Source organism: Microtus ochrogaster, unplaced genomic scaffold (genome assembly GCF_000317375.1).
Source record: "Microtus ochrogaster isolate Prairie Vole_2 unplaced genomic scaffold, MicOch1.0 UNK27, whole genome shotgun sequence".
Lineage (NCBI taxonomy): Eukaryota > Metazoa > Chordata > Mammalia > Rodentia > Cricetidae > Microtus > Microtus ochrogaster.
Genome location: NW_004949125.1, coordinates 139661 through 140050, shown reverse-complemented (window position 1 = coordinate 140050; position 390 = coordinate 139661).

Genomic DNA, 390 nt, shown 5'->3' with positions numbered 1-390 from the left:
TTTTTTTCCCAGGATGTGGTTTCTCTGTGTAGCCCTGGTTGTCCTGGAACTCCCTCTGTAGACCAGGCTGGTCTCAAACTCTCTGAGATCGACTTGCCCCTGCCTCCCAATGCTGGGATCAAAGGCATGTGCTACTACCACTGTCTAATATCGTCCCTCCCTCTCTAGCCGAGCCAGAGACCTCTTGAGTATCAGGACTGTCAGTCTTACAAGCCCACCCAGGCCTCAGTCAAGGTGGGCAATTACAAGGCTAGCCCAACACAAAATCATGAACGTATCCAAAACAATTGCAATTGGTAACTCAACTGCATAGTTCTCAAGTGTGAACTCTGGGTGACAGCTTCATATGAAAATGTCAAAAGGTTGGACACACCTCTTCTCAGAACTTGG